The sequence below is a fragment of the Channa argus genome, chromosome 5 (assembly GCF_033026475.1).
Source record: "Channa argus isolate prfri chromosome 5, Channa argus male v1.0, whole genome shotgun sequence".
Taxonomy (NCBI): domain Eukaryota; kingdom Metazoa; phylum Chordata; class Actinopteri; order Anabantiformes; family Channidae; genus Channa; species Channa argus.
This window is the reverse complement of record NC_090201.1, coordinates 2,168,593-2,186,914: the sequence shown is the minus strand read 5'-3', so window position 1 is coordinate 2,186,914 and position 18,322 is coordinate 2,168,593. Positions and strand designations below refer to the sequence as shown.

Sequence of the window (18,322 nt, the reverse complement as noted above, 5' to 3'; positions counted from 1 at the left end):
AGGGTTTTTAGAATTTTCTCCACAGCATAAAGGAATATTTACATCATTGCAGTGCAACAAGGTTCTTGCACTGGGTGTCCCACTCCGGTCAGTCCAGTATTTACCCTCCAAGAGCAATAATGTGGTTTCAATTAGATTTTTATTTTCACTTTTCTTATGTGTTGTTCAGTGCATTGCACAGATATGTTGGCACACATGCAGTAAAAAAACCCCACCATCTAAGCCCCATTCAGACATGCGTAGCTTTCTATTAATCTGATGGCAACTGAACATTTTGGCTTGATGTCTGAATGGGTCACTCCCCCCATCACTTCTTTGTACCGTTGCAAAAGCAATCTTACTAGATTGGACCTAGTAACATGTCTGTAACATAGCAAGCAGGCACAATAACAGATTGGCACCAGGGTTTGTATTGCATCCCAAAATGAATACAATAAAACAAAATAACTGATCAGAACAAAATGTAAAACTGAAGTGAGTATTTCTAGCTTTGAAGACCATGTATTCCCAATTAATCATAAATGTAATTTTTAAAGGTAGCATGAAATGTAAGTCAAGTTGTTAATGGATGTAGATGAAAACTGAACTGAACTGCAATGAAAACATAAGGCCGGACGACCAGCTTCAAAACTCCTAAAACTGCAGCTTAGGTCATCAGTCTGTTATCACGTTCAGTTAAATACATTGTTGATGTTCAACAACCAAGTGTTAATGCCAGATGCAGGTGAAGTAAATGGCCAAAATAGTTCACCGTCTTAACCTTTTACAGTTTGTGTATTAAGATACTTTGGCAGGCTGAAACAAACTGAGCCCGTTGTTAATGAAATGTTGACTCTTAATGTTCAGTAGATACTTTTTTCACACCACACTGGTCCTCAATGAACCTATATCCTCAAATAAAATGACCAAATGAGTGTGTTTACATGGACTTAAGTAACCAGGTTACAGTGGGCTTTTATTGGGAAGCTGATTTCTTAATTGTCATGTAAATGCAACAACTGTTTCCTGAAATCAGGGTAGGCGATTAGAGGAACGTGGTTTCCCCAGGTAGCTTTCTGTGATGTCTGTGTGTAACCAGCTTTCTAGTCAGCTTGCTCCAACTGTGCATGTGTGTAACAAAAGGCTGCAGACAGAAACATGCAGCTGAGTGAAAGAGTGAATAAAAGTAGAGATTGTCAACGAGTTATCAGGGCGATGATGCCTCATTTTTAAACGAAGTCCACCTAAGGTCCAACAGAACATGTATCTAACCCAAATTACCTTGTACTTGTCGAAATAAGTCAGTTTCCAACGCATATTTTTTCAAATTTAGACTGTTGTGGATCAGCTGCATGTGTCTCTTTTTTTCCCCCTTTGTCTTTCCCTGTGCTGTCAGGAACATACGAGCCCAGAGAGAGAGAAAAGTCAGAAAGCAGTATTTTCTGTCATTATCCAGGTAAAATCTATGAGCCGGGGCCCAATTTAAGTTTGAGGTGAAGGAGAAATCAGGTTAATCTTCTGCTGCATGTGTATGCGGACTCCCTATAACTAGGGTTCTTAAGTGCTTGTAAATGCAGTCAATGTAAAACGGAAACTAAATTAATCCTGCGCTTGTGGCCAAAATATCAGACATACTGTGGCACTTTCTGTGACTCTGGACATACAAAGTTATTCACTCAACCATTTTGTTCCCAACTCAATGTTCTTTTATATATTTTGTTTCCTGCCAACTCTCAATTTTATCTCACTTTACTCCCAACGCGATAGAGAACGAACAATGCCTTTGTCATTGACTACTATCTATCTGACATCCTACTTGCCAATCATTTACACATGGCCTGAAAAAGCTGTTTAATAAATGGACTGCAGGCCGGCCTGTGTTAATTTATAGAAAAAGCTTTATTTGTAGTTGCAGTGCTCAGGGAATAGGCCCCACCAGAGAGGACTCACTGCTGGGAAGAATTAATGAAGACATTTGGGAATTGGAGCATCGCTGCAATGTGTGTTTGTGCTTACATAGTATTTAGATGTTTGTGTGTGTGTGTGTGTCTGTGTGTGTGTGTGTGTGTGTGTGTGTGTGTGTGCATGTTAATGTGTAATTATAAATTTGTAGTTTACTGCCAGCTTGTGCAACTGTTAATTGGCTCCTTCAAATCTCACATATCTAAAAAAATGACAAACTTGAAATCCAAATAAACTGAAATCCAATAAACTAAACAAGTATTGGAGTTTAGATAGTATGAATTAGGGGTGGGACTGATTATGAAATTCAAAGTTTGGCTCATGTCACAGTTCTAGGATCACTGTTTTTAGTTTAATATGTTTTTGGTAAAACACAAGGGAAAGCCTATGCACTGTCCCTATGCTTCATTTACTTTTGCCTTTAAAAGTCAGGATAAGAACATGATGAACGTAAATACTTCTTCTCAAGTGTTAAAGCTACAATATGCAACTAAAGCTAACATGAGAACTGAAATGGATCATTTTTCCTTTGCCCATTCCTCCCTCTTCACCTTCTGAAACAGCACTGCTCTGTGTGCCCTTCTCATTACGAAGTTAAAATGAATAGAAATACTACAAAAGCTACAATCAAAGCAGAAATGATTAAAATTCTCTGGTCAGACTCAAAAGCTTGTTTTCTGTGAATCTTTATGCGAGGTGTCAACAACACATTCTCATTGTAAGTTATGGAACATACTTCTGTTTTAAAACTATTAAAAAATGTGCATATTCTATCTTTAATTAAAAGCAATTGCAATTGCAGCCGTTATTTTTATATAACAGTGGCCACTATAGATTATGTCTGTCGACATAAGTGTGGCATAAATCAGACACACACTGCAACATTACAGTTTAAAGACAACATTGCTGTTCTTTCTGTTTTAAATACTGTTTTACTTACAGATGTAGCAGCTTAAAACTCGGTGTGATTTGAGATAGAATCTGCCAAGATGTGTGACGTAATTCATTTCAACTCTCGGTTAAATTCAGGCAGAGGTGTGACTGTGTTTGTTTGTGCTTTACAATGTAATTGCAGTGAAAGCATCACAAAATAACATCTGTCCGATTTGCTGCTTTGTTGTTGTTAATGCAGTTTACTCTCTTTATTCAATCTCTACTCCCCTTAAACAGCTTTTTCTCTCTCACTCAAAGGACCAAGGAGAAGGGGGGCAACTGATCAGTGCCACTTTTTTTATAAGGTTACATAGTTTAGTACCTTTATCACAGGCTAACGTGCATACAAATGTAAATATGAGTAAGTATAGCTCTGCAGCTGTAACTTTATGAAACATAACATTATCAGAGTAGGTGCCACTGGTGTTATAATTTTGGATGTGTCTAATGAACATGAAAGCTATAGTGGTCTTATGGTTAATGATCTCGCTTTTCATTCAGCCTTTTGGTGCCTGTCTGGACACTTTTGTTATGCATATGAGCTGTTCCAGAAAAAAATTAGAAATGTGGATAAATTCATACCCTACTTGGTAGAGAAGTCTGTTCTTTGGGAGAAATCTAGTTGGGGAAACCAGGTTTTGCAATGCATGTTTGTCCGTCTGTCAGCTCAGATGCCAATTCAATGGCCACTACCTAATGTTGCAAGAGCCCAGAAAAAAAGAGAGAAGAAAAAAATGTACGTATTTATATTTAATTAATACAATAAAAGAAATGTTTTCATACTGTAATAAAATGTGAGTCCCTCGTCATGTCCCTGCTGGTGAGCCTCAATCTACAGCTTTGTGGAAAGTTGGAACAGAAATTGTTTTAAATTCTTTTAAAATGAAATGCAACACGCAGCTTCCAGTTTTTTTTTTTTTTTTTTTCATGCATAGAGGGACAACTGCTTCTGCAGTAAGTATTGTTTAAAATTATTGCGTATAACTTTCAGCACGACCAACACTGGTAGTCCTGACTTAAAATGTTAAGCCTGGTACTTAAAAATGGGGTGTCTGGTGATGCCCTGCTATTATTTTGCTCTTCTGTACTAGTTGACTGGAGAAACACAAACTAATTGTGACAATTGTCAGACGCTGGTGGACAATTTTAGTTAAAGATCAACAGCTTTCGGCTTGTCCCTTCAGGGTTTGGCAGAGAGGAACATGTTCCGGACCTTGAATTGGAATGAGTTTTTTACGCCACATGCCCTCCCTGCCGTACCCTGCCATTTTATCCAGACTCCTGACCGGCCCCAAAGTGGCCCTTGGTGGCCACACCTGGTTGAGTGGGATTTAAACCCCATGGCTTTCTGCATCCCAAACCCAATGCTTTACCCATTCAGTCACCAGGCCCCCCTGCTGGAAAATGTTAGTTAACACACTATGGATGAATGGGGCTTCAATGAGGGTGGAAGCTGGCTGTCAGTTGGCTGAGAGCAATTCAGAGCTGCTACATCTCTGTGTCAGAGGGGCTACTATGATGTGGCTCTTAAATCCCTTTACAGCACTTTAATGATTTTATTAGTGTAGAACTGCAAATCTTTCCCTAATAAACAGCCCAGTACTTACGTTATAGATTTCCCCTGTCCCCTAGAGCTGTTCCTACTCTACTATCAGTATAGCTTATCATGCATTATTCCAAGTGTGCTAAATGTGTCGACATTTGTGTGGCATCAGTCAGTGATTCACAATGCAGCTGCTGAGCCTGGCTACCTGAGCTAGAAACCACAGAAGACTGAGTAATGACTAGTATTGTGTCTGCTGTGAGGCCAAGGTGCTGATAACAGTGTCTAGGAAGTAAAGCACTCTAAACACACACACACACACACACACACACACACACACACACACACACACATAAAAAAGATATGTAGACATGAGGGGATGAGATAAAGTACAGGGAAGTAGTTGTGGAGACAGGCAATCCAAATAATTCAGAGTTTCAGACAAACAATATATAAATAGAGTTTTTGTTTGTGGTGGTGGACACATGCAAAGGACACGGTACACATTTGAATTAGATGTTGCAGATTTTAGGACAAATACTCTTGGGCTCTTAAGAACCAGCTGGTTCTGGGTCTGACTTTTGCAGCTTTATCCATCGCTCTCATTCATTCATCATCCAGTAGTCTAACAAAGCCAGAAACCATGCTATGGCCAGTCAAATCATATTTAGTTTCATCGTGTTGGACCCTGTTGTACTGCTACAGGACTTTTGTGAACTGCAGCTTTAAGACGGCACAGAGATTTCCCCCAGTTACTGTAGACAAGAGCAAACAGAGAGGCATTTGGCAGAGTCAGGGTGTGGTTGGATTGTGTGGGTCGGCGTCTATTGTTGTCTGATAGTATATTTGTAGGCCAGAAAAACACACACATCCACCTAGTTGTAAACCTTTTGCAACCTCGATGATGAGGTATACTTACAATTTTCAGTCTAGCTAGACACCACAAAAAAAAGTAGTTGGCTTGCGTGGGTTTCCTTCAGGTACTCGGGTTTCCTCCCACAGTCACAACAAATGCACGTTAGCTCAATTGGTGACTCTAGATTGACCGTAGGTGTAAAGGTGAATGTCATTTGGTCTCTAAACACAGTTGATCCATATAGCATGAACTGTCTGAATAAAAAGAGAGTTGGGAAATAGATATTGCCCCATTAATGATCTCTTCATTATTCATTCAGCTGCTTGTTCCTATCTACAACCTTTTTTTACACACATGCGCAGTAGGAGACCAATTAGAAACCTGGTGGTGAGAATACAGGGCAGAGAAATTAGCGTTCTCAAACATAAATCTAACTAGGAACATCACGTTTCCCTAATCCTCTAACCCAATTTTAGAAACCAGTTTTCCCGTTTACATTAATATTAGGAAATAAGCCTTCCAAAGAAAGACGAATGTAAGGTCTTACTTTAGTCCGTATAAGTGCATTGTTTCAATTCCACTTCATTTGAAGTGCTGCTCTCATACAGTTTGGCCATAGATGTGTGTCAGCTGATACCGTGGCTCAATTTACCCAAGTAGCATTTGGAGATTGCATTGGCAGATGTGTTTTAATCATTAACTTAATCATTAACTTGTTAAATTCCGGTGTTACCTTGCTTGATTGCTTCTGCAACACATCCTTTGAGTCAAAACAAAAAATAAGAACAATGTGACTTAATTGCTGCACTTTGGTACTAGTTTGATCTCCTGCTCACTGACATTGGTTTGTTTCTTCTGAGGCCATTTTTATTACTGTAAGCGTTAATGCAATTAAACTTGTTTGTCTTAAATTTTCTATCATTGAAGTGAAAAGACCAGTTCTCACTCTGCTGTTCTCTCTCTCACACACACACACACACACCATCGGTCCTGGGAGGAGACTGATGGTGGGGGCTGTGTATGGCACCTATTGTGTTTTATGGTATCTTTCCCTTGTATTGGATTAGAGGGTAGCCTCCACCCTAACTGCAACCACAACACTAAAATCAAGCCATAAACAACCCAACTGATAGTGTGTCAGTGAAGACTGGCCAGATAGTTCCCACCTCTCTGAAATGTCCTCTGGTTTTTTCTAATCTCGCAAAAACACAATGCCTATGACTAGCTGGGCATTATGACCCAGCACTGACTTGTATCATGGTATTCGGATGGATTCATGTTACATCAAGGCCTTTTCTTTTTTGTTAGTCTGCGTGTTTGTATAGCTTTGTGCTATAGTCTTATGAATATCATGTAGTACATGAAATAATAAGGCGAGAAATGTTATTATGTTAAAGTAAGTAAAGTAGTAACCAGCTTAATGTAATCTCAGCTCAGTAAGCCAAAGTATCAGCCAAGCCATGCAAGTCCAATTCGTCACAAAGTTCTGTTGGTTCTCCGTTTCACAAGTACAGCTGTCGGCGTGTCACATCAGCAAATACCTACTATCCAGTGCCTGAGCCCATCTCTGTATAAACTGTCAACTGTATGTAGCAGGATCATGTGTGCAAAGAAGATGATTAATGTTACACCTCTCAGTGTGTCACTTCACTTCTGCTCGCGTTTCCTGCCACAAACAGTGCCTTCGGAAAGGGCCACTACAGATAAATGCTTGAAGCGATGTCTGGCTTCAAATTATTTTTATTATTTTAACCAGAAAGCTTCAAAACTGCAGACACGTCACAGGTTCATCTGATGCCTCCTATAGTTTCACTTGTTTATCGTTGATCTGTTAACTTTTATAATTCTACCATAGAGATGTTGCTAGCCCCTCCCAGCTGGTACCAGACCTTCATTCTCTCTGGATAACCAGTGAGCAGCTACCCAGCATGCTGCTCACTGGTGTAGTTTTTTGTACATTTACAGCTATTAGTGTTGCTAATTCTTTGCATATCACTAATTGTGTAATATGGATTTTTGCCCTGTTAAAGAGCGGAAGCTGTGGGCAATGTTTTGTTTTTAGGTTTAAGTTATAAACTGAACCGTGAGTATGAAGGAGACAGTCAATCTTCGCATTCTCTTGTCTTGGCTTGCTTTGGGCTTCTTGCATTGAGAATTGACCATCATTTAAAAGAACTTTAAATCTCAGAGGGAAAATGCTTGACGTTAAGAGACAGAGGGAGATGTGGGTTTCGCTCCCTGTGGTTGGGAGGAGACAGGCTGTCATAACACTGACTGGGAAGCGTTTGTGTGTTGGATGTTATAAGAAGACCCCATCTTGCCCAGGTTATCAGTGCATGGGGAGTTGTCATATGAAGATGTATAGTCTTATTGATCACATTACAAACAATGTTGAGTCAGTGCTCTGGCTGCACATGCTTAATACATGATGGCATTTAACACAACATGCAACCCACAAGTAACTGAAGAGCTGTGGTTAAGTTTATGCCATAAAAGTTGTATTTTTAGGTGAAAGCTACATAAGAGAGTCAGGTTTCTCTCAATCCCTACCCATGTCATCCTTTAGGAAGAGCGTTCCACATACTTTAGCCCCTTTCATTCATTTGAATAGGGAAGTATGTTAACAGCACTGGCATCATGGGAGGAACTGCCAAATGAGAAAGTGTTGGTAGATTGGATCTTCTTGGATGCTTAGTCTTGATTACTTGTTTTTCATCTAGGTTTAATTTTTCTACCTAATCTTTACTGTAAAGTTTGATATGTCTTGGTCTGCATAGCCATTCAGGTCTCAGATTACAATAAATAATAAGCTGCAAAATTACTAATTAAGGAAGAAGTTGTTAAAATCCTTTGAGTAAGGTTTACTCGAAAGATGTGACCTAATAGAGCAAGTGTTTTGTCATGTTTTCTGAGCAGAAAGTGAACATTTCTACCTGTTGTTTTTACTCTAACCTACTGTAACCGTTTGGCCAGAAACTGACCTCTGTCCTATCAGTGAACCACAGAGAGACCTTTTTTTCCCCCCCAGCCTCTTATAAAACCCAAAAACCCAAATGTTTGGGCCAATACCAATAAAATAGCATTTGCTGAAGTGCTCGCTACTCTAGGTCGAGAAGTGTGTTTTTTACTATGGGCAAGATCAAAGTAAGGTGCTGGCTGCTGGATGCCCCTCAAGGTCAGGTCACTCAGACCTTTTTTTTTTTTAGACATGAAGTTTTCCCTGGGTGAATTCAGAGCAGAGGTTGTGGGTGCTCTTATCCTCTGCCTTCTTATCCTCTGTGAGGTGTGTGTGGGTGTGTCGAAAGCCCTGTTTGCTTTCTGGAGCATAATTCTTTGAAACATGACTGTGGTCTTCTCTATCAACACACACACTCACACATGAAACAAACTCTGGTGGAATTGTTTACCCCAAGGACAACTATTGTGATGGACTGCATTAATATGAACTTAAGTAATCATGCTACTTAGAGAAACCAGCTATCTTGGATAATAAGGGAAAACAGTTTACATTGTTGATACCTGGTTACTGGAAATCCACATATACTAAATTTCTCCTCCAGCACTTTATTTGGAAGCCCAACTCACTTTCAGAGTGAAAGTGCAGGGGGGAGAAACGCAGGTGATATTACACAGCACAAACTGAATAAAAAGAAAATTTCAGGTGGAAAGCGAATTATCTAGACTTGTAGGAGGCACTTTGTGTTTATTTGCACTTTATGCGGACTTTGATTTCAAAAATGAGGCAGCATACTCCAAAAATGAGGACGTTTCAACAAGCAGCAGAGATTTTCTGTATAGCTGGTAACTTCCACGTTTTCAAATGGAGTCAAAGGTTTGTAGTGTTTGTCTTTGTTGCCACAGATCACCTGAATATTTTACAACTCTGGTGTCATTTAGAAATCTAAACCACTTCAAAATCCCTGCTGTATTGTTACCGCTCTTGTTTTCTTTCTTTCAGTCTGACTCATGTCAGCTACAGGACCCAAGTGTTGTAGTCTAATAGAATGATTGTTCAGCAGAGTTGACACAGTTGTAGAAAATATACATTTATTCATTAATGATCAAATTCAATTATGTGTGTGTTTGTGTGTGTGTGTGTGTGTTTGAAATTCTGTCTGAAAATATTTTTTTGTGTTGTTTCAGTGCAAACGATGTGAAAACTTCTTCTAAGGGAGGGTTGCATTTATATGGCAAGCTGGATTTATTGTTTGGATGGGAGCATATGTTGCTCTAAAACCTCGATGGTGCCTTTCCAGATGTGGAAGCTCCCCACTAAACATTGCATTCGGTTTTTATTTACACTTACATATTGTTTTACATAACTTTTGTGAATTTGGGTTGTATAATTTAATATAATATAGGCATTAGCATAGTTAAATACCTCAACGCTTCTTAAACAAATCTGTATATTCATTCACACATTTTCTTCTTTTCTGATGACCCTCATCAGAACTAGTTAATTTTAACTGTCAGTTACAACTTATATGCAGCTCAATTGGTAAAGGATCAACAGCTTGGAACACAGAGCAGTATCAGCTGAAATTTCATTCAATAAAACAGTTCTCAGTTTTTGAATAATGAACTAGAATTAACCCTCAAATTTGTCAAAGATTCCTACTGTATTCAAACAATACTTGGTGGTATCTGTTCAATGTATTTGGTATTTAAATCTACTTTAATTGTATACTTTACCCATTCGCAGTTTACATTTTCCGGCAGTATGACTTTCACCATTATGTGCTGCAGTACAAAGAGTGTGTAGGCACATTTACTCCTTTGGAAATGAAAGCATTTCAGTTTCTTCAACCTCTCATTTGATGAATGCAGAGTGTTTAAACAGCTATCACACAGCTGAAAATACTCACCAAAATATGAATTTATGTCTACCCATAACACTGCTAGAACCACAAAAATCCAAACAACATCACCATGCAACAAGCAGCATACACAGTGATGTTATTGTGTACTCTGTATACTCAGCCTCTGCTAAAACCGGCCTCTCCACTGGGCTCTTCCCAAAGGGAAAACTCTTGCTCTGTGGATAAATTGTCAATCCCCTTTTTTTAATACTTTTAAAGTGTAGGCAAAATATGCTATGTAAAGGAAAAGAGTTTGAAATCTAATGGAGTAATACTTTGTCACTTTAATGAGTCCTGATAAGTGAACTTCAGAAGCTGCATTCTCCCAGTTATTTCTTCTACTATCAATAATCCAAGCTTTTTAAATTAGTTGTTCTAGGTTACAATTACAATGTATTACAATGTATCAAATCCGATTTAATAAACTTTTACTGTCCTTGAAATTTTAGCCCATTGAAAACCTGATCTACACATCCATAATAATGAGTCTGTAACGCAAGGGACAGAAGAAAGCCAAGAAAAGGTGGAGAAAGACTGGGTGGATTTCAGGTTTGCACCAGTCCAACACTGCACCATTGCAACATTGCTGGTATCAGCAGGAGCTTAGGAAAGCCAGACAGATATCTGTGGGTATGAGGAGTGACATTCTGAAGTGATGTAGAGTGTGGGTGATATCAAACAGGCGTAGTAGCCCCTCAATCTATTCTTCAGTCATTTACACCTCTACAGCCCAATAATCAGACTGGTGTCCTACACCCCTACACCCTAAACCTTTGGCTTGTAGAAAACATTAAGGTGATTAAAAACATAGCCAGTCTCTCTCACTTCTATCAATGGGGACGATCATTGTTAAAGTACATTCACTACCCCTTCAAATGTGTGGAACAGCCAAAATGTTTTCACATTATCTTCAGTCCCAAGAAATGATACTCAAACTATTTCTCGCAAAGATAGCCACTAATGTACTGCATACACTGATATGTAAATGCACACATACATGCTGTACTTGATTGTAATAGAAATGTGCCGAGCTATTTTTTGTTTTTCTTTTTATAATTTACATTTCCTCCCCATGACATTCCTCTGCGTGTCAGTTCTGTCAGATCAGCATGCTTTTCTTGGGGCAGCAGAGGCTTCATATGGACACGCTCACCAAGGGTGGCCCAAACCACAATGGCAGGTCAACCTTCAGGGTGGTCCACTGTGGCAGAGCAGATTTCATGTTAGAGATTACTCATAGTATTATACTGTCATAGTTCTTAGGCTGCATTACACTGAGATGCACATTAGATTATGTGACATACTAATGCAATGCAAATTATCAACATGAACTTACAGAGATACTTAAAATGTTTTCTAGCACACAAATAATGACCTCACTCACTCAATCACACACACACACACACACACACACACACACACACACACACACACACACACACACTCTGTGCTCCATATCTATAAGTATTGACGGCATTTGCATTGTAAGCAGCTCACAAACTCCTCCTTTTGAGATGTTTAAATGGCTGCGCAGGTTATGGTTTTTACTGGCAGTCTGGAGCATTAATGCTGGGGTGAAGGAACAGCAGTAGGTCCAGCACAGTGATACTCATCTCCAAGAGGAATCCCAGACATTTAACAGAGGCCAGTGAACTGGCAGACTGGTGAAGTAAACAGGAATGTATTTAGGTTTATCCCCATGTGACCTCAGTGGATATAGCCTGCCCGTTAGGCAGAACAGCGAAACATTTGAAAAGATCTAAGCAGCTTATCGCTTACATTTTAGAAAGTCGGAGAAAGTTAAATCTGGACAGAATCAATGAAGCACTCAAATCGAGTGTCACAGCCCACAGATTGTTCAAAGTTTGATTGTGGATGGTCTGTTAAAGTTTTTAATTTTCTAGAAAGTCTATTTGATTTTTGTTGCTTTTACAGAGGGGTTCGGTTGAACCTCCCAGCAATGTATGCAGGTCTTGAGTCCCTGGTTATCTTGGTTATAAACCTGTGTATAATCTTATTATCTGACTCAGATGTGGGAACACTCCAGGTTTTATAGCTTGGGGATTGACTCCTCTGTTTTCCAGATTTGATACTTTTTTCCTTTTTATCTTATACTGGACAAGCTTACTACTATTTGGTAAAAGTCCTCCAGTAGTGTTCCTCAAACTGCACAGCTTCATTCTCACCTCTGTGGCTGTATACGCAACACACATTTTACTGACAACTATGGAAAAGCAGTGCTGGCTGCATGGGGCCACAAAGAGGCTCTCTGTGTAGACACACACACACACACACACACACACACACACACACACACTGACAACACAGCAGTCATAAACATTTACCCTTCATCCTGCACTGCCCTTGTTATTGCCCGACAGGCACAGAAAGAAGCCTTTTATATATGTGTTTGTTTGCAGGTCTGGCCTACCCCTCTGTGAGACCTTGCTATCCTCTATTGCACTCTCCGTTAATATCCTCAGGTTGCAACAGCTAGTGCTGTAAGTGCTTCTGAGAAATAAAAGACTAGTGTAATGAAAAGAGGATTATGATACTAGTTTCAAGACACAGGGTGTATATATGTGTGTGTGTGTGTGTGTGTGTGTGTGTGTGTGTGTGAGAGAGAGAGCTTGGAGGTGAAATTAATTTTCAGAACAGTTCTGCATTTTGGAGGACTGTTGGAGGCTAATTCTTTACTTGGTTCTATTTCATAGTAGCTCTTCAGCCTTTTTTTTTTTCAGAACCTTGACATATCAGCTTTGGTCTGTCCTGATCATGTATAATGAACAAAAACTTAATATTGCTCATAATTTCAAACTTGAATATCCATTGCAATTTCATGGTGCCCACTGTATTGGGTTAAATTGAGAATTGAAACCGAAGTCTTTTTTAAGTTTCCCAAATATATAGCTTACATTTAGTTATTTATTTATAGGGATATCCTGATGCCGATACCAGTGTTGGACATCGGGTCTGATCCTTCTTTTGTATACTTGTACTTTTACTTGTACATACAATTCCCTGATACTGCACCCAATACCAAATTTACCGCTCCAGGTAGACAGAGGTGGAAAAATCTCTGGGGTTTAGAGCTATTTTTAAGATGATTAATGAGGATAAAAATAAAATATACAGTCAAAGTCATGTTTCTCAAAGATCAATGGCTATCGGCTTGTCCCTTCAGAGGTCGCCACAGCAGAATGTGTCCTGCACGTTGATTTTGCATGAGTTTGCTCTTCCACCTGCAACCCTCCTTTTTTTTTTTTAATCTGGGCTCGGGACCGACACCAGCGTGGCTTTTGGTGGCTGGGTGGGGCCACACCTGGTTGGGTGGGTATCAAACTTCTGAACCCCTAACCAATGCTCCACCACTGATCCACCAGGCCCCCTATAGCCATGTTTCTTAAGAATATTTTAAAAACATTTAATATTTGTTTGATATCAGTAAGAATAAGCTCAACATGTGCTGGCCAACATTCAAACCTGTGACCCTCTACCTGGGGAGTGACTCTGCTGGCTCCTCCTCCAACTGCTCCATTGTAAAATTTCTGTCGCATTTGTTGAGTTGCAGTGCAGCAAACTCCAATTCAACACATACAAAAGTCTTATACTTAATTATTTATTCCAGAAAATATCAAATCATTAATGATATATCTAATGAAGTGGGCAGTAAGTGTACAGCTACTTATACACGCTAAGTAGTACTATTATTATTAAACTGAGCTTTATGTGTAAATGTACACTCAAATCACTAATGTGTCATATCAAGCTAGTGGAAATGAAATGTGGCTAATCCAGTGTGTTTTAGCCAGTAAATATGACATTACATGACAGACACCACCAAAGAAACAATGAAATGTGGTCATGCTTTACTTTTATATTAAGAAAATTGGGTCATAGTTTTGAGTTGACAGTTTAGGGAAGATTTATTTTTTCTTTTCATTGTGGTCTGTTCTTCCATACTTTTTGCTCACCACTCCCTTGAGAGCGCTAGAGCTCATCTTCTCTCAAATTCTGATAACATCCATCTGTCCATCTGTGGCTGCCTGGCTACTGTCCCTCTCCCACTACTTATTTTAATAATAGCTTGTTTCATGCTGCAACGCTGCCAGGCATGATGCTTTTGCTTCAAGAAAGATTAAATATTTGTCTGTCTCCCCATTGTGGGGGTTAGACCTGCATTAGAGTGGACTGTGGGAATGAATAATCTGAAAGCTCTTGTAATTAAACTTTATTTTAATGGTTTGAATTTGTGTTCCCAAAACTACCTTTTGTTAGATGAGGATATGTTCATATCACATATTAACATTCTATTCTAAGAGTTGTTTTTTTTCCTTTTTGGCAACAGCAATAAAAAATATAATTCACTTTATAATAACAAGAAACATGTTATTTTTATTTAGTAGATAACTTTAGGCATAGATTAAAGTTTAACAGCCATGAACTGTCAACAAACATTTGTACTTTGTACTGACAGTGTTTTGTATTTTGCATCTTAACTATTAATGGATCAGAGACCTGCGGAAATGCAAAACAAACCAGGCCCTAAAGTTGTGTAATCCCTCATCATTCATTGTGAAACCCAGCATAGCCACACATCCATCCATTTAACAGTTTGTTTCCCCCAGCTTATCATCCCATTGATACCAAAATGATAAAATTATTGTATATTGCCACTAAGTAGACCTGCTCATTGACTTGCCTGTGGCAGTTAAGAAAGTCAAACGAGATGAATTAGCCTGGTAAAAGAATATCAGAATTCTGGACTCTGTCTAGGTCAGAAATCACCTTTAGGCTTATTTGTGGCATTGACAATGTTAATACCTACAGTGCATTCAGAACGTTTTCGAAACCCCCATCACTTTTTTCAATTTTGTTACGTTGCAGCCTGATACTGTAACTGCTCAGAACATTTTGTCAGTACCGCATTATGATAAAGTGACATTTTTAAAAGTTTATCAAGTGTATTTTAAGTGTTACTGGGGATGTGTTCCTTCTCTTTGCTGCAATAAAACTTTTACCAATTTCACTCCAGTAGGCTACTGGTTCAATTCTCAGTGTCAGCATTGTGCTTCCGGCATAAAATTCTGCAAGTCCAAATAGTATAAACAAGCCTTCAAGGCCTGAGGGGAGTGTGTGTGTGTGTGTCTGGTACTCTCTTCCATGAACTGTTTCATGAATATGGAGCAGATACTTGCTTAGTTGTCACTCACACCCAGCATCAAACAAAAGGCAAGACTCTCACGTTAAGCGAGTGCCTTCAGTGAACTGAATTATAAGCCTTCAACCAGCACTCTATCTGGTGAGGGTACAACAAATCTAGGTGGAGGTGAATCAAAGCTGGCTGTACAATCTGGTGGCTGGGTTTAGACCAAGAATATTTCAAATGATGTGAGTATTTTAAACTCTGCTAAGAGTAAAGAGAGACAATGTCCAATATCATTAAAGGGTCTAGGAAAAATAAAATACACCAACTAAATATTTTTGAACTTCAGCAAATCATATGAATGCAATGTATATCCACATTGATCAAAGTGGAAGTCGCTCATAAAATACTCAAAAGTAGTAGCACATATGGTGATGTAAATTTACTCCTCAGGGTCCTCAGACAGAAAAGGAAAAAGGTTTCTCCAAAGCAGATAAGCAAACATTCGAGTGAGGCCTTTTAAGCTGAAGTCTAGAGAGGAGATGTTGACTTTCTGGTCCAGTGTGCATGTGTTAGTCTATGTCAGCTTCACCTGTGTTAATCAAACCAAACGTTCCATCACAGCTCTGCTGTTATACACTGTGTTCTGTTGATTTTTGATAGCCGTCACATTCTTACTGCTGTCAATAAAAAGGTTAATTGTTGTCAAACACATCAGATCAGATTATCTGTTGCTCAGTGATTTAAATTGATGACAGCTTAAAACGAAACATGCAGCTGCCAGTGTCTTTACAAGTCAGTGAGAAGTTTTCTTTGTTTTACAAAGTTATTTTATCTCCACATAACTCTTTAGACTCAACACTGATTTCAATTCTGTACTGACACTAAATACTTACTAAAACAGAACTAGGTAAGACCTTGAGTTAAGTTAACAAGTAGCCCCCACCCTAAATTATCCCTATATTAATCATTTAGGGGGGAATTCCCCCCCGTTTTGAAAAATGTGAAAATGACTTTACAAAAAGTCAGCATGAATTTAACATGCTACTGCACTCAATTGGACATCGTACCTTTATTTGTGGCCACTGGAAGAAAACAGCGCTAGTGTATATGAATAGAAACATACACGAGTTTCTCTGAAAATCCTTTAGTCAAATGTTGTAATCTAATGTGCGCTTAGCTCTCCCTACATAATCAGCATGTAAAACAGCCTGTGAAGATATTGGCTCAGAGAAACACAAATGTGTACCAACATATAATACACACACACACACAATCACATATTCTTCTTCTCCATTCATAGCATAATAGTGCCAGACAGTCACTAATGTGTTGAATGTGATTACAGCTGATTTTTATAGTTGAATGTAGCTGTGACACATGGGCAACAGCTTCTGTTTGTTTCAAAGAGCCACAAAGTCAAAATGATAATTCATCTGTCCACATATTTGCTCGGCCATGTGTCATGTATTAATTTATTCAATGTTGCTAGGAATAATGTTACAGTATGTAAGATTTGCTGTACACAGATTTCCCTCCAATAATACCTGAAAGGAATAAAAAATGATAGGATTTTCAGCAAGAGCAGTGTGGGTCAGCCAACCAGCCCTTGTTGTTTACTCAAAACACACAGGCTGTGGGCACAAGATGGCCGCCCAGTACAGAGCAGACCAATGTTAAGGTTGTGTTTAAGTAATTTGCCTCAGGATAACTGCTGTCCTGCCCACTGGAGGTCTGGGTGGGACAGCAGAGCTATTCATTCCTATGGCTTCACTGATTTTTACTCCTATTTTCTTAAAGCGTCAGATGGTAAAATGATAAAGGTATAAGCATCGGGTTATTTGCATTGTTTTGCATTGCTTTATTGCATTTTCTGCTTTTTTTTTTTCCACTGTTCTGGTTGACAGCTTCTATCTTTGTTTTAATGACCCTCTCACCTGGTCATGTGTCTTTTCCTGTAGTAATAATAGTTGGTCATCTTTAAACTCTCAGGCCCTTGACCAGGTAAATGCAGTGTGTTAGGTCGGTAATTATAGTGTGTACGTGGGTCTCTGTGTGTGTCCCCACCCTTTGAATGTTCCATTGGACAGCTGCCATCCCAAGTGACTACCCTAAACAACAGAATTATACACTAGGAGTCAGCACATGCACATGCAATCTTATACTTTGCTTAACGCACTGTGGTCCAGAGACATCAACAATGTACCGAAATACACCCACAAAAAGTGCTATTAGCCAGTTGGAAAATGAGTACAGTGTGCACACAACATTTTTAGGATAAAGGTGAATGAGAGTATATCCACAGTATGTGTAAGTACACGCTTCTCATGGACTGTTATGTCTCAATTTGCCTCTTTTGTGTGTCTTTCTGAGCTGTTCGGTTGTTTACACACTCTATTGTATCCAGTGTGGTATAAGTAAAGGCAGCACCAACACTGTATCTCAGCACCACATACTATCAAAGTGGAAGACATGAGATATGACTAACCCTGAAGTGTTATTGCTCCTCTGCTTGAGTGCATTCAAACATTATTGCGGGCACCACTGTAGATGCTTTATGATGTGTGTGTGTGTGGTGCCGGCTGCACCTGTCTGCATCTAAATTACGATCTAGATAAACCCAACAGACTTTTATAGCTTCCTGTCTGGCAACTGGACCTGTTTGTTTATTATAACTCTGATGACTCTCCTTCCTCTCATTGATGCTCCTTAACATCTTATTCCACTGCAGGCATGCTCCTTTATCATGTTGACGTGACGCAGGGCAGCATGACTGTAGTTATTGCTTATTTTCTACGTTATTTTTTTCCTTAGTATTTTGCCAGTACTACCATTAAAATAGAAGAAACGTTTCACATAAAACTAGTCACCACCGTTTAGTAAGAAAAGTATTGATCTAATACTGAGTTACCAACAATAAATGTTCAATAAATCTGGCACATTATATCTATTAGGATCTGTTTGATGGAGGTCAAAAAATATTTTGACCTTTTTATATGCAATTTTTTTTTTAAAACATATAAAGGTTATGAACTTTAATAAGT

The 18,322-nt window shown here is 39.0% G+C and overlaps 1 protein-coding gene across 3 annotated transcripts in view; it reads left to right on the top strand.

The window, feature by feature from the left end:
• Nucleotides 1-18,322, top strand: part of plxnb1b (plexin b1b) — a 97,066-nt gene that overhangs the window by 32,581 nt on the left and 46,163 nt on the right. Inside the window, exon 1 of one of the 3 annotated variants that reach the window (XM_067504798.1) lies at nucleotides 9,086-9,105. The exons of the other annotated variants lie outside the window; for them this stretch is intronic. The gene's annotated coding sequence lies outside the window, so the exon portion shown is untranslated. Of the gene's footprint in view, nucleotides 1-9,085; nucleotides 9,106-18,322 lie in introns of those variants that run through there. 3 annotated transcript variants of the gene reach the window in all.